The sequence below is a fragment of the Delphinapterus leucas genome, chromosome 4, assembly GCF_059928025.1.
Source record: "Delphinapterus leucas isolate spDelLeu-1000000601 "Yukka" chromosome 4, BTC_Dleu_Yukka2, whole genome shotgun sequence".
NCBI classification, from domain to species: Eukaryota; Metazoa; Chordata; class Mammalia; order Artiodactyla; family Monodontidae; genus Delphinapterus; species Delphinapterus leucas.
Window position 1 is genome coordinate 94,525,699 of NC_143132.1, and position 21,818 is coordinate 94,547,516.

Consider the following 21,818-nt stretch of genomic DNA (forward strand, 5'->3'; position numbering starts at 1 on the left):
GAATCAACTGCAAGATTCTGAACAAGACGAAGAGGTACAAGGAAAAGCAGGACTTTGTGAAGACATTTTGAGGTGACAGAGGTGATTGGTGAATGGCGAAAAAACAGACCGCAAGAAAAGACTAAGTTTTAAGGAATTACGGAACCTTTGAAGAAAAATGGGGAAAATACACAAAAATCAAGGCTTTCTTCCAAAGTATTTAACAAGAAAAGAAACTATTTAACAAGGAAGAGAGCAAAAGATACAAGCAAACAAGGAATGGCAATGGGTCATTCAAAAGAGGAATCTGAAGGAGCTAGGAGAGCAAACGTGATGGCGCAGCAGCAGCTCCTACAGCAAAACTGCACTTCTTTTAGAGGAGCCACAGACAGCTCGTGTTTTAAAGCGGGAAACTCTTTTCTGACTCTTCCTAAATTCACTTAATTCTCCATTCGTTCTCCTTCCAATCTGACCTCTATTAGTTACTCCCTTACTTAAGATTGTATTTTCTCTCAGTGATATACAGACTTCAGGAAAGTCAAAATGAGAGAAAGATGAATGAATGAACAGTTAGGCAAAGTCAGAAAAGTACTTAGAAGTACTATATAGAAAATCAGCTCTGCTCAAATTGCAAATTATCAATCATAACGCTTAAAGAATCATCAAATGGTGATAAAGAGAAAAATCCCACTTTCAGGGAGGAGAAAAGTAGGAGATGACTGGGGTACTAAGAGACAGGTAACAGGCATGGACAAGGGAGTGGGAGAATGAGGCAACTTGCCAAGCCCAGAAAAGAAAAAGAACAAATTTACAAACAGCCTGCAAGGGAGAATGTGGAAGAGAGAGAACAGAGGCTGGCTCTTCCCGGTAATGCCAACAGGTCACCAGCTTCAGGACACCTCCTTTTTTTTGCATGCGTAAGAAACTGTTAAAGGAAGTAAAACTGCACAGACTAAATCTCGACTACCAGCCTGATGACCTCATGCACCCACTTTTCTCAGTATCCCTAACAGGCAGCCATTCTGATAAGTAAAATAAATTATGATTTTCTACCACCCATACCTTCAATTCATTACTAAAAAGTAATGTGTAGACTAGCATTTTGGAAGGAAAAATAAAAACTGATAAAAACTTTATGAGTTTAGAAGCATCCAGCTTTTATAGAAGATGGGCTCTACAGAAGAAGAAGTATCGAAGAAAAAAAGAAGGGAAAGAGGAAGAGAAGCAGCCTTGGCTCCCAGTGACTTCCCAGAGCAGGTTCCAAGACTTCACAAGGTCCAGGGACACTGCCCTCATTTCCACTGATTCCAACCTTTTTTTGCTTAAGCTGGTTTGAGTGTTTCTGTTACTTTCAAGACAAACAGTTCTTCACTATCTTTGAACACCCAACATTTTTCAGTCTTCACTTATTTTCAGGTATCAGTTATTTTAAATTGAAAATCCCATATTTCTTCCAAGAATTAGAACAGGGCTTGAAAACTGGTATCAAACAAGTTTTCTCGTGGTTCAAACACACGTTACCTCAGTAACAAAACAACATTATGCTCTGCTCAGTCATTAAGTCATGTACTCAATAAACACTTACTGAGCACTTACTGTTTGCCACCGTATAAAGAGAAAAGGAAAGACATGGTCCCTGCCCTCATGGAATTTCTATAATAGTGGAGAAGATGAAGAGGAATTAGAAGTCTCCCTGTTCCATTCCTTGCTACACCGTTATAGCTAGACACAAACAAAAACTAGTTCTGATTGAATTGAAGGCTCCCTAAGCTTCAGGTACTGGTTCATACAACTCACCGGTTCCTACAACCTTCTACTTCTAAAGGAGAAATGAAAAGTGTGGAGTGGGCTGTTAGGGTTTTCTCTCACCAAAGTAGGAAGTCAGCCTCATCACCTGGGGGACTCAAGGGAAAGCCTGGGTGTGGATCCAACTCATAAGTATGCCTGATCCTCTGTCTGTCCTTCACCACCACCAATTCTCATCTGAAGGCACCTACAACTGTGAACATAGCACTACCACCCCCTACCCCCGGGCAAGGGGACCGACCAACATCTAAAAGAAGAATCTATCATTTCAAACTAAAACCTACCATCTTCCATTACTTATACTTATTCAGAGGTTCATGACAAGATTGAGTCATGAGAATCATGAGAGAACATTAGAGAATTTAATGGTTCACTATGAGGGTTCATTATGAGAGTCTTCTCTTCATGATGGAAGAACATTCTGCAAAAAAACAAGTATCTAATAAACAGCAGTCAGTTGAGGCCTAAGCCCTCTCACAGCTAACAGGAATCGACTACCTAGCTAAATCTTCACATTCTTGCAAATCCAAGTATGTATTCCTTAAAGCTGAAAGCTGGAAGATCTAGGTCAAAAGATGCCTAACTGGTTTGAAACATTTCAAAATGAAGGCTCTGACTAACCAAATCATTCAAAAGAACAACGCTAGGAATAAACGATACATGCCCTCTATTTCTCTAAAGGTTTTAATTCACTGGACTATAGATAAACATCCTTATACGCAATCATCCGGTCAGCATCCTGGAAAAAATATCGTTATGCTCAATAAAGGTTAAGCAAGTTTATACAGGCTATCAGGTGTAGTGTTTTCAATGATTACTTTTCCATGGCAAAACATGAATCGCATTACTGACTTAGAAAAATAAACAATAACACCTAAATTGTATCTTTGCCCTGATTTCTTGTCAAACTTAAATACACCAGATATATTTCAAATAGGTTAGCCAGTCTATAACAGATTCCAGCCAGCCAGTTAACAATCCGTACAAACATTTCAAGCCTAAATTCCCAATCAAGCAAACAATTTTTTAGATCAAAACATCTGACTCCCAATATCACATGAAATTTTCCAAAGCCCTTTAACTGTTTTTATATGTAAGTTTCAAATTCCCCACACCATGGGGTGCAACTACCGTCAGGAACCTTAAGGAGGACTAATCTCAGAGGCGTCAAAAAAAAATCCACTGGGACCCTTGCTACAGAAAAGGCTTCTAGAAAGTACCATTTCTTTTATAAATGAAATATAAATTTGGATTTTAAAAAGTCCCCCCAAGCATGTACCATGTCATGTGCTACCGCCAAAATGTATTTTACAAAACACACATATAATACGGTTACTACAAAAATCAAGAATCCCATGCTTTGCTTCTTCTTGTACCTATGGTGATGAATGAGGAAAATAAACATTATGAAAAATGTTCACAATGATGACAACCAGAAGCAAAATGTCAGAGACAAGATGGTCACTAGTAGAAGCAAACTGCTAAAGGTTTTAAGAATTAAGACCAAAAGAAAGGACAATACTCCTAAAAACTCCCTTGATTCACTGGTCTTTCCTATGAAGATGTTAGAAACTTCTTTCCAGTACGGCATTTCAGGAAACAAAGAAAAATATCTAAGTGTATAGTCAATGCAAAACGAACACAATGACCTGAAGTAACACAAGAGGTCCTATTCGATATGAATTACAGATCCATTAAAATAGAATGGTTTCTTTTTCCTCCTCTGCACACAAAGACTGAAACATCTGCTTCTTCTAGCATTGGCTACTCCTATGATTTTAAGCAAGTCCCTTCAACTTAAGATCCTTCTCTCATTACGTATTTCATGGAAAAACCTGATATTGTCCTAGAAAAATGAATTATATACCAACTGAGAATCTGTAACAGAACATCCCAATAAATCAAACATCAAAATAGCAATAAAGATCTTTTGACTCATTAAAAAAATGTAAAGATGTAAGAGGAAAAGCAACCTGCTTTAAAAAAAAAACATATTTTAAAAGATTTCATTATTGAATAAAAGGACACAAAGTAGTGGAAACCAAGTGAGCCGAGATTAACCAATGTAACTCTGAAAGACAAGGACAGGTTCACATACTTTCTCTGTAACATTAATTAATAGCAATTTTTTCTTCTTGCTATTGAAACTACAAAGTAATTGACTGCCCTAATGAATACACAAATTTCTCCAAAATGAATGCTGCTTCTGGAAAGCAAATTAATCTTCTAAAAAAAACAAAAACAAAAACCCTGTGACAAAGCCTTCCTTCAAGCAAGTTTCCAGCAGCCAGTGGGATATGTGAGGAATTAGGCAGTTTGCAAACATGTGGTTAAAAGTCCAGAATTGAGCCAGTTCTGACAATATTCAGAAAGGTTTCCTACACACATAACTTGCATATAAGTCCATTCATGATTTCAATGTGGATAAGGGCCAAACATCCCTATCATCGAGATTAATAACATCAAGTTTTTTTAAATGACACTGTTCTTATTCCAGCCCCCAAATCAACCTCCGTGCAGCACTGCATGATTTTTTTTCCTCCTAGCAAGTCAGAAAATTAAATTTTCTTCATTTCCAGCCAGGGGCCACTCAAACAAATCTAATGGGTGTAGACAGCATTTCCTGCCTACTGCAAGAAAATAATAGGATTGCCATTATTAACACCGCCCAGGGCATGCGCTGAGGTGCTGCACTGAAGAAACTGACCTTTAATTTTCATTGGTTAGCCTGCAATGACTGCCTAATTTTGGGTTTTGTTTTGTTTTTTAAAACAGTGAATGTTGTTTTTTTCTCCAACGTTAAGGTTTAACACTGGCTCATTCACTCTAATGGAGCAAGTCAGGCTCCAATCCCTACTATCCTTTCCATTCAACTGTGTTTATGTCTAGAACAACCCTGCCAGTAAACAACCAGCTAAAATTCAGTTTTGTTTTTCTTTTACTTTTTTTGGAGCTAGCCTTCCAATTTATAAGAAGTTGGTAAGACTTAGGCACTGCCAAAGCAGAGAAAACTACTCTAGTCATGGCATCTCTGCCAAATAGCCTATGTTATTCTAATGAAATGAGCATCATAACAGTGAGCAGCAAAGGTAGCTAAGATTTCCAGAAAGACAGCAAGGTCTTAGCCTGCAGTGCGCCGTTCCCCAGCAGTGGTGTCTTTATGCCATTACTACAGAGATGAAGAACACCATTCGAGGTGATGACCCAGAGATGAAAGGCACGTCTTGGAGCCCCCATGGTTTCGCCCACTAAAGTCAAGGCCTGATCTTCCCTCTTAAAAACGGTTAGAACAACATCCACAAAAAAGGGAGAGGGAATGGGAGCAAGTGACTCTCCTTTATTACAACTTTCCTTTGATCCTAGACTTGGGAGAGGAAGCAGAGCTGTCATATACCTACTTAAAAAGAGACAACCTTTCTTTGAGGGGGCAGGGAAGAAGAAAAATACTGGTAGAATCAGCACTTGTTTAAGTACGTACTTCTTGGCATTCAGATATGCTTCCCCACCCTCACCCTGCTCAAAGTGCCTCTTACATATATTACCATTTTATGCCCACACTACCTTACTAAGGTTAACAGCTCAAGTGTGACTTTGGAGATGAGCTACAAAGATGCCACTTGAACAAGAACACTCAAGGAGTCGATGGCAAGGCTTGTATTCATATACACTTTTCAAGTAACAGGGGGATACTTTTAAATAACTATCACCCCATTAAGAAGTATGTCCAGCGATTAAATGTCTGTCATCAGTGAACAAAATAAAATAATAAAACAGCAGCTCTCACTTGCTGAGCACTTGACAAAGCACCACACCCAGCTAAACAGTCCTAACAATTCCTTTTAACAGACAAAGCCACCAAGATTCAGTAATTAACCAAAGTCAGAGTTTGAAATCTGCAGTTACAAATCTGGGTTCTCAAACTCAGGACTCAGTTTCCAGAGCACAGGGGCTCAATCATCCCACTATAAATGAGGACTAAAGATTTACCTTCTGACCCAAAATATGAGTTCCAAGTTAAGTGAGTAGTTTCCCATGCCCCCCAAATATGAAAACGGTATGTGATAATTGCTATTATTTACAGACAAGGACTAAAGAATTCCCAAGAAGAATGGTTTCTCTAAAAAGATGTTTCCTTTTAATCTAACAAAGTTTGCAATTAAACTTTCTAGAAAATTATTTATGCTTTTTCATGAAAAATGGTATGAAAAAGTTACCTCTTGGCCAAAATGCACACTTATTAAAGATATACAAATACAGCAATCTGTGTTTAAAAAAAAAAAAAAACACTTTTTTAGAGGTTCTTCATTAATCTGCCAAGCAGAACATCTGACAGCAGACTAGAACTGCCCCTCTACTGAACTCACAGGTAACTTAGTGGAAACTAGAATTTGGAAAACCTATCATCCCATGTAAAACATAATAGGAACAAACTCACTCACCTCTGTTGGTACTACATCCTTCCCAAACCCTGGCCTACTATCCTCTACTCCCTCCTACAATCCCTGTTTCTCACAAAAGCAAGAAAGGAAAACTTGCAAAACTGGAACGTTAATGGCAAACACCTGGAGCCTAAAATTACTCCAAACAAAATGCAGCTAATGTAATCTAGTGAAAAATTTATTTGTATTCTCAATTTTCTCTTACTAGCCAACTGCTATGCCTTAATAGGTTTGAACTCCTGAGAAAACTGAACTAAGAGAATTGGAAAGTGAAACATAAATAGGAAGTGACATTGTTACCGTGCTTAAATTTAATATAATGAGCAAATGGCAAAATCTAAAAGGCTATGTTTTAAAATTATCAGTGTCACCAGTATCATTAAGATACAGTTAAAGCTAGAGCACAGTAACCACATAGCAAGATTAGAATATGTCAAAATCAAATAAACCTGGAAATAACTTTTTCATTAATAAGGAAATTTTATGGTAAATTAAAGATATCTGTTGTTAATTAAAGCCTGAAATAAAATACAAGCCTTAAAAATTATTATCCATGTCTTCTCCCCCTTCCCATAGCCCTCTTTAAAAAAAAAAAAAAAAAAAAAAAGACAGCAGGCAGATTGAGTCTGAAATGCCTGTGGGAAAGTAAGGTAAAGATATCTGTAGTCGATGGGCTTCCCTGGTGGCGCAGTGATTTAAGAATCTGCCTGCCAATGCGGGGGACAAGGGTTTGAGCCCTGGTCCGGGAACATCCCACATGCCGCGGAGCAACTAAGCCTGTGCACCACAACTACTGAGCCTGCGCTCTAGAGCCCACAAGCCACAACTACTGAGCCCTTGTGCCAGAACAGCTGAAGCCTGGGCACCTACAGCCCATGCTCCCCAACAAGAGAAGCCACTGCAGTGAGAAGCCTGTGCACAGCAACTAAGACCCAATGCAGCCATAAATAAAAATAAAGTTCCCTTTCAAAAAGAAAAAGAGATATCTATAGTTGAATATACAGGTCTAGAACTCAGGGATATAGCTAGCGGTTTGGAAATTACCAGTCTTTACCTGTGGCACAACAACAAGGATACCCATTTCCAGTATTTTCATGCACTAAGTATAAATAATGAGGAATATTCATTAAATAGTTAAATACATAATTTTAAAAGGACAGTATTTTAAAAATTGAACTTACTTCCTTTCTAGGAGGCTCAAAACTACTGATTTCATAATTTCCTTGAACATGAGTGTACACATGGGCAATTTTAGTATCTCTTATCCAAAGTTAAGTAAATCTCTACCTTCAGGTGACAATGGTAAAAATGAATGAAGGGTTAGACAGAAGAGGATCCAAGCAATTTAAACCAAACTTCAGCAAATTAAAATGCTCAAATCCTAAAATTAAAACATATTCCTTTTTTACAGTGCCTACAAAAAAAAAAACAAACTAGTTTCTTTACATCTTAAGGTATAAAATAGATGTCTTAAAATTAAGTGCTCTTAAAAGTTAGTTCCATCATACACACACTCCTATACATAAAATAGATAACCAAGGACCTACTGTATAGCACAGGGACCTATACTCAATATTTTGTAGTAACTTATAAGGGAAAAGAATCTGAAAAAGAATAGATATATATACATAGGTATAACTGAATCACCGTGCTGTATACCTGAAACTAACACAACATTGTAAATCAACTATACTTCAATAAAAAAAATTTAAACAATTTTTTAAAGTTAGTTAGATCCTATGGTACTCTGTGTCATGAAGATCACCGCCAGCAAGCTCTGAAAGCTGGGTTATAAGACAAAGACAAAGGCTTCCCGGCCCCCAGCTGTAACGAGGGGAGGGCCATGGGCAGCCCAGTGTTGGGGAGCCCTTCTCTGGGGTGGCAACCAGTCGTGAACATTTTACCATTTATAGCCTCCCTCCTGGGCAGAAGTTTTGAGAAACAAGAGAAGGTTGTTCTAACAGCCCTCACCATTCTGTGGAAACACAATCCCCAGGAAAGCACACAGCTCCTCCCGACCATGAGCAGCATTTTTGTGAAGCAGTGAGAATCAGTGTTTAGGTAACACCGCCTCGGGCGCTGCGCCTTCATTGGTGTCTTCATTCACACCGCCCCACACAAACACAGGGAGAGAAAGCAAGTCAGGTCCCACTTCAAAGCCTTGTCCTTAACTCACCTTCAGTAAACTCACTCTCTAAAGATGGAGTAGGGAACTCAATAATTTCTAACAAAGGAAGCATTTAGGGCTGCCAGCTCCCCAGGTTTAGCCCGGGCCGTCTGGGAAAGCACAGGGCTCCTATGAATCCTGAGGTCACCTCTTATTCACCACGGGAGCTGCTCTTTGCGCATGCAGAGATGAGACACGTTCTAGTCAGTTCTGGGTTCATCCTGTCCCCGTGGCAGCCTTCGGTGCAACCCAAACACCACAAACTATTAGCCTTAAAAGGACAGAAAGGATTAGTATCAGGCATGGGAGGCCTTGCTTTTCCAGGTGCAAATTATAAGTACAGGATCTTACCCTATATAAATGAACTTAAATGAAAGGCACTGAGGAGAGGGAATGCGAGATGAACAAAACTGTATTGCCGCTGAGTGAAAAGGACTCTTTCATAGAATTTTTCAAATGTCTCAGTCAGGTAAAACTTCATTACCATTTCTTAGCCAACTGCTCTAGATTTTTCCCATTCACTATACTGAGTTTCTTATATATTACTGTCTATGAAGTATACTTTTATTCTCTGGTTTCTCTCATTCCAAGGTTAAGTTGCTTTTACAGAAAACAATGTAGGAAAATCTCCCTCTTGGGAGATGTCCAGATTATTATTATTGTTTCGAAAGAAAATTTTAGGTTTCTGGACCATAGACAGGTTGAACACATGGAACGCATTCAACGAACACTTAGCCTTAGCATTCAGCTACTTGGGAACACAAATAGACACTGTTCCAAGTCTGGATATACAATTAAGACATTTAATGTGAACTATTAAAGCAGCAGTGTGATACAGCTGGAAAAAAGTTTTGGAGTCAATCTAGGTGATCTTTTAACCTTTCTGAGCATGTCTTCTAGTCTCAGTTCACTCAACAACCATTTATAGGGCAGCAGGTATGTTCTGGCTTCTGCGGTAGATGGTGGAAACACATAGAAAAATAGAAAAACAGAAATAATATCTACCTTTCATAGTCTAATGAATATGGAAGAATGAATGAATATATACATATATATATATATATATATGCAAGTGCCTGGCACATGGTAGGTGCTCAACAATTGCTGGTCACTGTTATATTTTACATCCGACTTGTAGTTAGAATGTTTGGAAGTTTAGTGCACAAATGACAAGTGTCCTTGTTTCTATACTGAACTGCTAAGAGCTGGTTATCACTTTATCCTAAAGAATACGACGTTAAATTCTTCCGAGGAGCCCTTCGATTCTGCCCTAGGTCCTAACTAGAGTCCTCTGGTGTCCTAATTACTCCTCTCACCTCAGTTCTTTCCAGCCATCAGGTCAAAAACTTTAAAAGGACAGATTACCAAGAGGGCTGAGTCCCCAAGACTGGGTTTCCCAAACTTGTCTGATCATAGCACTCACCTGAAGCATCTAATAAAGATTTCTGATCCCACCCCAGACATAATAAACAAGAGCACGTGCACCCTCCACCCCATACACATAGCCCTATAATGCTCCAAGAGATTCTTCTCTTCTCAGGCGTGCTTTACTTCCACCTTCAAGTGGCTGAGGTCATTCTCCTCAGGTTTCCATGACATGCCCTCTGACCCTTTCTCCAGGCCTCAGTTTAGCACTGAACACTCTGGCCACCAGTGCAGCAGAATCAACTCTCTCTGCTGGACCCCCACCATCTCAGCAAGACATATGTTGTTGTTACTGTTGTTGCTGTTTTTCTGTCCCTTAATGCCTCCCTTCTAGAATTTCCCTATAAAAGATCATTTTAAACTACCACAGATCTCTGAAAAGTCACCTTTTTCAAAAAGTAATTTTCTTAATTTATAATTCCCAAACTGACTCCAATAGACAAGCAAAACATACAAAATTGAAGTCCACATTTTTAGGGAATAGAAATATAAGCTATTTATTCTATTTGTATTTTCAAAATCAATTAGTGATCTGATACAGACCTAAAAAAAGTCCACGTATTCTCTGGAGAACTTTGTTTCTTTAAAGTAACAGTAAATGAAAGGCTAGGTTTGCACTGAAGGTGACTCATGCCTTTGTTTTGTTTAATATTTATTAGATCCCTACCACGAGAAAAAAAAACTTTTCAGGAAAACTGTGGAAACACAAAAATGCCTGTAACATGGCCCATGCTTCAAAGAAATCAACTTCAGCAGAAGAAATAATGACTTGAGCACCTGAGAAGAGGTACTAAGTTTAAATGGCACATTCAAACTAGGAATTCATCTGTCTCTCCATCCATCCATCCATCCAGTGAGCATTTACTATGCACTCACCATCAAAGACATTAAGTTAAATCAGTAAATATCCTTACACTCAAGTAAGAGTGACAAGGAAACAATCAGAGAACACTGAAAAGGACAAGTGTTCTGAAAAGTATAGAAACAGTGCCAGAAGAAATTAAATGATAAATTACCTGAAATCATGGCTCTGGAACAAAACGAGTATATGCAAAATAGAATGAGACACTCTTTTCTTTTGAGTAGGTCAAAAATCAGTGAAGACCGCTCTGTGAACATGGTGTTGTAATTCCTCATATCTCTACCAGATATAAAGAGACTGTGATTCTCTGTACCTTTTGAAATCAGTTCAAAATGATCCTATCTCTAGAGTAATTTCTAGGCCACAAAAATGACCTGCTATGGTATGAAAGCCGTTTACACATACAGCAAAGAAAATATACCCTTATAGATGGCAAAGCATGCAGACACACTAGCATCATACCCTTGCGACTTTATACTGTTTTCTGGGAGTTCAGGAATTAATGAACTATTATGGATGGCAAATATTTCACAGTATGCTGTATAATTTTTCTTTGAACTTATTTGTATGTAAACTTAAATCTTTCTATCTGAATTTTTACCTGATATTTTCAGTATTCCTAACATGCACTTTACATCTGACATTTAAGCTTTATATCCAATCACTTAACAAAAATCCTGCCCCATCTTTTCATCAGTGATCTGCACAAACTCAACATCAATACCTCAGAAGCAAAAAAAGAAACAAAACACCAACACTCAGAGAAAAGTCACCACTATGAAATTATTAGGTGCTAGAGGCAAGTTCAGATGAATAAAACAATACTACATGCTTGCTTGCTTTCACTCTATCCCCTCCCAATAAGTTTTGGTCTAACTGAAGAATGTTAGCACCTAATGCTTTTGCAACACTAGTACTGAGATGACTTAGACCCTTTCTCTAAGTGGAAATCAAAGTTTTCCCTAAAGTACTGAAGACGACAAAATTGGGGGAAAAAAAAAGGTTTAAAGGTTAGAAAATATGACAGGTCTAATTGTACATCCTACTCTCTGGTTTTTGGATGACTCACAGTGAAATTCAGGATAGATTACCTTTATGTGCCTATGTGGTCTGTGGATACTAATAAACTACCTGGCTCATCTAAATGTTAAAATATCTTTTTTTTCCCTCCAGAGATCTCCTACTTTTAAATAGTCTCCTCTTAAATTCAAGTCAGTTAATAAAATAAGGAAACTCTGACCTCCAAAACTGGCCTAGGAGAATCTCCGTTTACTCTGCAATAGGAGGTGGGGAGGGCGGGGAAACATCTACACACCAGCATGGAGCAGACCAAGGGGGAGCAAACAGAGGCAAGCTGAAATCCTGTGGAATAAATCTCCTTCAATTTTTTTAATATTTTATTGTGATAAAATATACATACATTTGCCATTTTAACCATTTTTAGCCGTACAGTTCAGTGGCATTAAGTACATTCACAATATTGTATAACCATCGCCACTATTCATTTCCAGAACTTTTTCATTATCCCAAGCAGAAACTCGGTACCCATTAAACTATAACACCTATTCCTCTTTCCCCAGCTCCTGGTAATCTCTATTCTACTTTCTTCTCTATGAATTTGCCTATTCCAGGTACCACACATAAGTAGAGACAGGCAATATTTGTCCTTTTGTGTCTGGCTTATTTCGCTCAGCATGTTTTCAAGGTTCATCCATCTTGTAGCAGGTATTGGAATTTCATTCCTTTTTATGGTTGAATAATAATCCACTGTATGTACACACCGCATTTTGTTTATCCATTCATCTGTGAATGGACACCTGGGTTGTTTCCACCTTTTAGATGTTCTAAATTATGCTGCTATAAACACTGGTGTACAGGTATCTGTTTGAGTCCCTGCTTTCAATTATCTTGGGTACATACTTAGCAATGGAATTGCTAGGTGATTATATATTTAACGTTTTGAGAAACCGCAAAACTGTTTTCCACAGCAGCTGCACCTTTTTACATTCCCAACAACAATACACTAGTGTTCCAATTCAATATACTCTTAAGTATTCTCTGATTCACTAATTCGGAATAATGTTTACCTTTATTACCCTAAATTAAATTTTTTTTCCTGATACAAGAAAAACCACAACAGAAAAATCAGGAACAGTAATATCTGAAGACATTTAGTATTTTCCTCTTAAATGACTTAATAGAAAATATAAAATGTGTTTAAAAATAACACTTTAAAATATAAGAGAAAAAGGAGAATACCCTAAAAATATATTAAGGATCCTACACTTAAAACTTGTACCATAAAAACTTGTCAGTCTGAACCCTAAAAAGTCATATACTTGAAAATCTCATGTCTGAGTAAGTGGATGCAAATACTTGAGATATTTTAAAGGAAATTTACCTTCCTTATGGGTCAGTTCACACAGTACCTGGAACTAAGCTGTCCAAGGTCTTCCTTTAGTAAACCAGAAGACGAGGATGTGTAATGAGCTTACCTAAATACCACTGGCAGTAGTTTCCACAACTTTGCCCAAACTCACGGAGGAGGAGATGGGCAGCTAAAAGCAATAATGATGTTCTTAAACCTTTAACACCTGCTCTCACCAATCTGCCATCAAGTGCTTACAGGAGACAGCAAGTAGCAAAACAAATGGCAACAGCAAACCGCCAAAACAAATCAACAGGCATATTTGGGAGTCTATTGGTGGGGGTGGGGTGAGATGGGGAGGTGGATATTTGTTTATTGTTGTGATTTATTTTGCATACGAAAATATAGTTCTAACTTTTGCTGGTAAACTGTTCCTAGTGCATGTGATAGCACTGAATAAATTGACATTTATTTCATGGCGGTCCTGCACCTCTATGAAAAAGCGCACTAGGAGGACTAGCTTCAACCCATACTGCAGTTTTACATTGCTTTTAAGTAAATTGATTTTTCCAAGGTGCTTAAAGCGTTTTGTCCTCCTAATTAGGTAAATATTCCCTCTATGATCTATTTAAACTTCTGTTACCATAAAACCTTTTCATATAGAGTAGGAAGCCAAACTTTATCCTAGACTTGCCTGGATAATTGCAAATTCCTAATTAGTTACATCCAGAACAATGGAGTTATTTTTAACAGAGACCCTCTTCCACCAGCTGTGGAGAATCTGACTGAGCTCCTTAAGAATAAATTAAATCATGTTATTTCCTGGGATTTTAGAATCTACCATTATTTCTCAAACATACTACATTTGCTCATGTATGAAGACAATTATCTGGATAATTATTTCAACAGAAAGCTTTTCATAATTGAACACTATGAGCTTGTATTATATCAACTTAGTTTAAGCAAATTTTTCTAACTGGTTGCCATTATAAAAACCTTCATCTTCCAGAGTCAAAACAAGGATGTATCGGAAGCCTAAAATTCTAACATAAATTTAGTTTTAAACATAGCCTATAGGTGCTCCAATTTTAACATTTCTCAAGTTTCAGAAAGGAGCAAAAGGACTGAAGTTATCACCATCCTGCTCTAGGAGTCTGGTGGTAGACACAGTTCTCTATACTACATTCCAAAAATATGAGCAAAATACCCCTATAAGTAAACAGAAAAATGTCTTGCATTTGCCAAAAAGTCAGGACAGCATAAGAATATTCCATTAAGAACCTAGTTTATAACTCAGTAAGTGCCTCCTGAGTCAATAAACAAGTGAATGAAATAAAATTACATTTTAAAATCAAACAATCATTTAACACACGGGACATTTTAAAGATACCTACTAGAATCTCAAATGCTGCTAGCTTTTGCTGAACACCGTCTCACTAAAATCTCCTCCCTCCAGTTACTTAAAAACTGACAAGCAGTTGTAATATTATAGAAACAAAAGATATTAGGAGCCAGTGACTGAACCGACAGCGAGTATTGCCAAAGACATCTCATCAGCCAATGAAATTACAATCCAGGTGTTTCAGAATGCTAAACTTGCATATCTCAACTAGGGACAAAAAGAGATTCAAGGACTGATCCATTTTTAAACTGAGAAACCTCCCCAGCTGTAATAGTTGATCATTATAGTCTATCTTACCTGATTTATACCTGGTGGTTTAAAAACCTCCCAGCCCCCAATTCCAACCCCACATACCTCTGGTCTCCAAGGGCTCATCCTTGACACTAAACCTGCACCATAAACAATTCCCCTCTGGGTAAGCTTGTGACTAGAGATCAGCCTCTCATTGGCTGTACCTTGCAAAGAGTTCAAGTACCAACCTCAAGTCATCCTCCCAAGTGAGCCTGTATTTGGCTTCTACAGAAACCTGCCTCTGTCTAGCCACAGTGATTGAAGCATTCTCTGCCGTTTAAAAAACACATTAACACTGTACCATACTGTGTATTTTAAGGTTAAAAAAAAAAGTGTGGGCTTATGAATATCTTCCTATATTCAAAGGCATTCAATGTCAACTAAAGAATAAAGCTTTTCCTCAGCCACCTAAGTGCATTCCCAACAGCTGTTAAGGATGAGAATTAAGGTTTGCTTGAAAATGTCTTAACACAAAAAACTCTCATTGAATGGATTAACCTTGTTAAAGTGAAGAAAAGGCAATTGTGATTTCTAAAGTGAAAACAGAGGTAGGATGCAAAGATTCCCCTACACAGAAAATGATTCTTTTCCCCCATTCTCAGCTATAATTATTGAAAGCTCAAATAACAGGCTTACTAAGATAATATACAGGAACTAAAGCCTATGCCTCTATCATTGCTTTGGAAGTTCCTCTAATAAGAGATTGCACTTTGTCCCCTCCACCTCAAGAATGACCCTGAATCAAGCAGACTGCCTTGTCCACTTCAGCAATGCTAACGAGCTACGGACCACATGTAAGGAAATACAACTTTTGAGAGGTCACAGATCAACTATTACATTAGGAGTAGGGAGAAAATGAAACTGCAATCTAAAGATTGAAACTTTATTTTCTCGTCACAAAGGAAAAAATAAACCACTTTTCAAAGTGGCCAAACACAATCTGGAGGTCTCTGAAAACATACAAAGTAATACTGTAAGAACAGCTCAGTTTTTAAACTTTGGAATATAATGAACTATGGAGTTTGTATAAGGCTTTGCTAAACACTTTTCAATACACTGACTCATTAACCCCTTGTGACAACCACCTGATAAATGGTACAGGTGAGATGTTTTCTCCTTATACTAAAATGAGGAAACCCAGACTGAGAGGTTCAGTAGTCTAACAGGGACACACAGCCAAGTAAACTAAGTCCTTGACACATAAGATATTCTGATTTCAAACCCATACTCAGATGTGGCCTGCACCAGGGGGTATAAGATTTCTAATCTTTGCCAATCATCTCGATATCTTTATCTTTTAAATTACGTCTCATTTGTACTAAGCACCTTGATGTCCTAAAAATGGAACCATACATCCTGAGTTAAATCATGTTTCCAATATTTGTCACACTCACAAGAACACTATAATCCAATAACATGGTTCTTATGTTGGTTCCTTGAAAATAACTATGATCCCAATAGTCAGGAATGGGTATGAAAGGGTTTTTCAGCTATCTGATTGTCTAACTGATGCCTCACCTTTAGTTGAATTTACAATTTTCAGAGCTGGAGGCCATGCAATTCACATAACACTAAAATAATATAGAACAATTTAAAGCTGATTTACTTGTGTAGGTCTTTCAGGATCATATAACGCTCTAGGGTCAGGATTATGAGCTGCAATTATCCCTGAGCAGTACAGTAACTATGAAAGATACAGCAGATTCAGATATATTTATAATGAATCTGGAAGTTACTGCTCTTAAAATCCTAATAAAAAGAGATTATTTTATCATCTATCTTTTCCTGAAAGTATGCAAAAAAAAAAAAACCAGAAAGAAAAAGGTATTGGGTTACTGGATACTTATGGATGAAATCCACATAAATGAATGCTTACTATAACATGAGTTGGAATTTTCACTATTTCATATAAAATCAAAAAATTGTTGAAATTCCTTCTACCAAATAAATTCTAAAATGTAACAGATTTTAATTAAATCCACTAATCAGAAAACTATTTGACCATATGCCACCTAAACAATCTTTCTTGCTGTTTGTTTCAATCTTAAACATATTCTTCCCAATTCACAGACAGATCTAGTGCTTTATATTTGAATTTCATTCTCTGGTAGTAAAGCAATGATTTTAATTCTTCAGATTAATTGTGCAGCTAGTTAAGGAAAAGTGAGTGATACTTTGGCTATATTATTTACCTGAATGAAGACATTTGAAAAGAATCACCGAATTAACAGGTAACCATGGATATCCGGGGTAATTTTTTTTCAACTCCCCATCAGTGATTTTTCATGCTGCTCCCTACTTATACTTTTATTACATTGAAATAACCAAGAAGCTCTAACTACCTTCTCAGCAATTCCTATAGGCAGTTATTTCAATCAAACAGAAAATGTCACAAAGATTTTTTCTATCAGTTTTTACCATGACATCCAAGTATTTTTAAAAAAACATTTTTTGCTTGTTTTTGAGCTATAGGTAATCCAGTATTTAAATTCCACTTAAGAGTTGAATATAATCTTCCTCTGGTGGTATGGAAGGAAGAAAACTGAATTACAAGATCTTAAAAGCAATAAGACCCAGTTAAACGTGAATAGATTTGAGAGTCAGAAAGTTCTACGTTGCAATCCCCAATATGGTACCTAACCACTAGCCACAAGTAGCAGTTTAAGATAATTAAAAGTAAATACAATTTAAAATGCAGTTCCTCCATCGAACTAGCCACATTTTAAATGTTACAACAGCTACACGTGCCTGGTGGCTGCCATACTGGACAGCAGATATAAAACCATTTGCATTACAGAAGAAAATTCTATGCAATCTTTCACAAGTTACTAAATTTCTGTGAACCTCAATGCCTTGTCTATAAAATGTCCTTAACATCACCTAAATTGAAAGATTAGAATTGTAATGAGATAATATATAAAAAACACAATACACAGTACTTAGTACACATTAGATAGCTAAAAAAGAGTAGCTATTAATACAATTCTGTATTGGATTTTAATCTCTGATTGCCAATACCAAACAAGTCACTTCCCCTCCCTGGGCCTCATTTTCCTAAAACTGAAAAGCTGGGAAGTTCTTCAGGTTTTCAGTTCTAAGGACGTTATCAAATTTTACCACATAAAATGAAGTGTTAAGCAAAAGCGGCACAAACTCCTACTGAGTAAACTACTACTCAGGCTCCTACAGCCAGCTTCCTAACGGATCCCAAGCATTCCTCCAGAAACCCCGGAAGACTGGCTCTCCAATACAGCCAGCCCATGGTCTGATGTGAGCTATTTATAAGGTCTGTCTTAAAAGGTTACTGGAATATCTTTCCGATATTGTACATACTGTAATTAGAAGCTACAACCTCCTATTCCATGATGGTATCTTGCAGTTTTAAGATCTCTTTTAAAATGAACGCTATCTTCACGTAGAATTTTTTTCTCTTATAAGCATTTAAACCAAAACACTTTAAAAGCACATACGAGTCTAAGTACCATTTTTTAGAGACTTTTTCTTTCTACCAGCTATGCCTCATTCTTAGCCAGCTTGTAGGTGACCCTCTAGCGTCTAAACAAAGTGAGAATTACACCCTTATAGGGGGGAGTCCCCTTGCAGGACCAGAAGCATGCCCAAAGACTTTACCCTCGTTAACAGCTGCTCCCCGGGAGCCAAGAAATTTACTGAACGCTGGTTCCACAGAGGCCGCTTCCAATCAGGGAGAACCACGGGGCCCCATGCAAGGCACAAAACCAGGGCCACGGGCTGCTCTTGGCTGTGGCTGCGGGTCTCTTCCCCCGGGCGTTGTCCAGGGCCCCAGAGTCACAGCGTTAACTTGAGAGTGAAGAGCAACTCAGGCAGTAGAAATGAGAACAGAGCGGTGCATTTTTGCCCGAGGCCAGAAGCCTCCAAAAAAAAAAAAAAAAAAAGTGTTATTCCAGAGCAGATTCCTTTTCTTCCGGGTCTGTCTGCTCCCTCTCACTCTCTGCCTACAACCACCGTGCCTCCCCTTTTCCAATGCCCCACCTCTCTCCACATTATAAAAAAAAAAAAGGTGGCGTATTCCCTCTTCCTTAGCTTTCCCCACCAGGGCCTGGAAACTGGAGGAAATTCAAATCAAATAACTGCACATTAAAAAATAAACATACAAGCAATCAGGGGGTGCCCACCGAACAAACGACCTCGCCTGTCCCAAAATATGATTAACCCTGGATGGAAGATGGGGAGGAAGACTAGAAACCAACAGGGATGGAGAGATAAACGTGTGGATCTGGGGCCCCAGCGTTGGCCCGTCGCGGCCAAATTCCAAATTTTGTTTCAAGAACATGCTGGACTGATGAGAAAATAAAATATAAAAAGTTTTAACTTTTAAGTAAGTCCGCAAACGGCACTGTCTGGATAAAATGCCATTGCTTCCCTTCGTCAGGGATAGAAGGGTGGGAATCGAGGTTCGAAAAGCTCCAACTCCAACCGCGCACTCCTGGAAGCCTCCCGGCCAACGGCGCCTCCGGGCGGCCCAACCCAGTCTCCAGAGACACCGGGCCCGGGTGCTCGGGCTCCCACGGGGCGCCGGGACCGGGCCTTTGGGAAAGTTCGCGGGCACAGCCCGAGGCCCCACTTTCCGCCCAGAGTGACAGGCCCTTCCCACGCCGGCCGGCCCCCGCCCCACCGCGGGCACCAGACGGTCCGCGCGGCCCCTCCCGGCCGCCTCGGGGCACGGATTCCGCCCGCCGGCCCCACCCCGGCCCGGGCGCCCCTCGGGGTGACCGACTGACCGGAGCTACGCTGGCCCACACACCCGGTCGCCCGCTCCTTCCCGCCGCGCCCCACTCCCCCGCCCGAGCTTCCAGCCGCCTGCTCGCCGAGTCCGGCCGCAGCCACCGGTTACCGCCCCCAGCCCGGGGGGAGCCCGGGGGGCAGGACAGGGAGGGAGGACGTGGCGCGCACGGAGGTGGCCAGCGGCGAGGCGGGGAGTGTCCCTGAGAGGCCTGGTCTGGGCTGGGGGCCGGCGCGGGCTCGGGACCCTCCCCGCGAGCATCCCCGGGTCGGAGGTCCCGGCCCGCCCCCGCCTGGCGCGGAGAGGCGGCCCCAACTTCCAGCCCCACTTCGCACACTCGCCCTCCTCCCCTCCACCATATGGAAATCTACAGCCTCAGAAAGTGACACGTCGAAGATTCCTCGGCCCCTCCGCCCGCCCTCCCCCTCCCGGGCAGCGTTCCTGCAGCGGAGATTCCGGGAGGGGGAGCGGATTCCTCGGACAAAATCTGCTGGGAAGGCCTGGGAGGGCGGGGGGGGGAGGGAGAACCCAGGAACCACTGCCCAGGTTTTTTTTTTCCATCAAGAAGAATCTACCCGTTTCTTTCCCTCCTCCAAGCCCTGGCCAGCTGGGGGGACGAGCGGGGGCCCGGAGCCCAGTGAGACGCGGCCCCAAAGCGTTGGCCGACCCCCGCTCCCGGGCCCCGTGTTCCCGGGGTGCCCAGAAGAGCGCGGGGCGCCCCAGCACTCTGGCGCCAAGTTTTCCTCGGGAAGCCCGTTGCGCCCGGAGCGCTCCGGGACAGGCACGCACTTTGGCGGACTCGGCGTCCGGTCGGGGCTTTCCAGCGCGCCGTGACCCGGCGGCTGAGACTCGGGGTACGGGTCCCCCCCATTCTCCCGCTCCTGCATGCCTTACCTTCCCTCGGGCTGAAACGCGGGGCTCCGGGCGCGCCACACACCGGGTCTCCCACGCCTTCCCAGCAGCCAGCCCCGAGAATCCCTGCCGCCCCTTCGCAGCTCCCGCCGCTGCTGCAGCCGCCGCTCTCCTTGTCCTCCGGCCGCCGCCGCCGCTCAAATAACTACCAGGAGGGTTAGATGGGGGATTCCGCCATGTCAATGATGTCGGGACCACATGGGGATTTGGGGCCCGCCCCCTGCCGTAATCTGCCGAGTATAACCGTCTCCACAAGCTCAGATTCGCAGGCGCTGTGGGATCCTCCTTCCCTCTCCCCCCGCCTCCAGACCTGCATAACTATCCGGAAACTCTTTTTGGTTCAGCCGCACTAAAGAAGTCTTAGGCTTAGAGGAACTAGCAACTCCTGAAAGGCTAGGGCTGCATATTCTGCAAACGACCGCCAGCACCAATATAAATGCAGGGTTTGCTGAGTAATAATCAGAGCTAAGACTATGACATTATTTTTCATTTACACATATATTAACTTTTTTAAAAATCCCCACAACAACCTTATGAGCTATTTTGTCACCTTTCTCTATTTCCCACAGCAGTTTGTTCATATGGTTAACATAGCGTGAACAGAATTTATTACACCGAAGTTAAAATGTCTATTTCCCCCTACAGTACCCAATATGAGCTCACAAGAGCAGAGAGTGTTCCTTACTCATATCTGTATTTCCATATCAAACATAGCATAATGCATAGGCCACCGTAGGACTCATTAGATAATTGCTGAGTTATATTAATCAAGTCAAATGTAATGTATCCTGTTGTACAGACTCAAAATGGTTAGCCAACTGCATCCCATCCCACCCCTCAAATTATCCAGGGAGACAAGAAAGTAGAAATTATCCCAGAGAGGCCACTTCTCTTTTTAGCTTCCCAGGTATTCTAAATAATTACATTAGCCTCAATTATTAGGCTACAAAGCAGTACTAGGTAGCAACCAGAGGCAATGTATTACTTTCATTGACCTAAAAAATACATAACAACCATTTGTCAGATAAAGTTACTGTACATAGTACTGTATTTTTCTCTTTTTTTTTTGCGGTACGCAGGCCTCTCACTGTTGTGGCCTCTCCCGTTGCGGAGCACAGGCTCCGGACACGCAGACTCAGCGGCCATGGCTCACGGGACCCAGCCGCTCCGCAGCATGTGGGATCTTCCCGGACCGGGGCACGAACCCATGTCCCCTGCATCGGCAGGCGAACTCTCAACCACTGCGCCACCAGGGAAGCCCCATAGTACTGTATTAAAGCCCGAAGAACATAAAAGAATACTAAGAAATAGCTCCTTTTGTTGTAGAATTTGCAATTCTTTTTTGGAGATGAGGGGAATAACGGTGAATCCAGGCAAATGGGGCCCTCCCTCCCAACTGGCTTCT

The 21,818-nt window shown here is 40.6% G+C and overlaps 1 protein-coding gene across 7 annotated transcripts in view; it reads right to left on the reverse strand.

Annotated features, from left to right (window-relative positions):
* FNDC3B (fibronectin type III domain containing 3B) overlaps positions 1-20,676 on the reverse strand; it is a 356,837-nt gene extending 336,161 nt beyond the window's left edge. For 3 of the 7 annotated variants that reach the window (XM_089910834.1, XM_089910832.1, XM_022572178.2), the window contains exon 1: positions 20,396-20,676. The gene's annotated coding sequence lies outside the window, so the exon portion shown is untranslated. The remainder of the gene's footprint in view (positions 1-20,395) is intronic. The other 4 variants (XM_089910833.1, XM_022572161.2, XM_022572137.3 and 1 more) reach the window with 3 other exon arrangements.
* Positions 20,677-21,818: the final 1,142 nt, after the last annotated feature.